This window comes from Lacerta agilis, chromosome 5, assembly GCF_009819535.1.
Source record: "Lacerta agilis isolate rLacAgi1 chromosome 5, rLacAgi1.pri, whole genome shotgun sequence".
Taxonomy (NCBI): Eukaryota; Metazoa; Chordata; class Lepidosauria; order Squamata; family Lacertidae; genus Lacerta; species Lacerta agilis.
Window position 1 is genome coordinate 87,549,064 of NC_046316.1, and position 292 is coordinate 87,549,355.

The window sequence follows — 292 nt, forward strand, 5'->3', positions numbered from 1 at the left end:
GCAGCGAGGCTGCTCCGGAAGTCCGATTAGGACATTCTGTTCAAACAAATGATTCTTTCCAGGGATTGGTACAGAGGCCACTAGTTCTGAGAGTTTGTTATAGGAGCCATCTATGCATTGCAGATTGGCAGGTTGCCTGTGATATAATGAACCTGCCATTCCCACGTCCTTGGAACACTTTGCTAACTCTTAAATTTCGCTTTCGCTTTTTCGTCCCAGTGTAAGAAAAGGAGGAAGAGGACAAATGCTGAAATAAATTATAAAAAACTAAACAAAAAAAAAAGCATGTGAG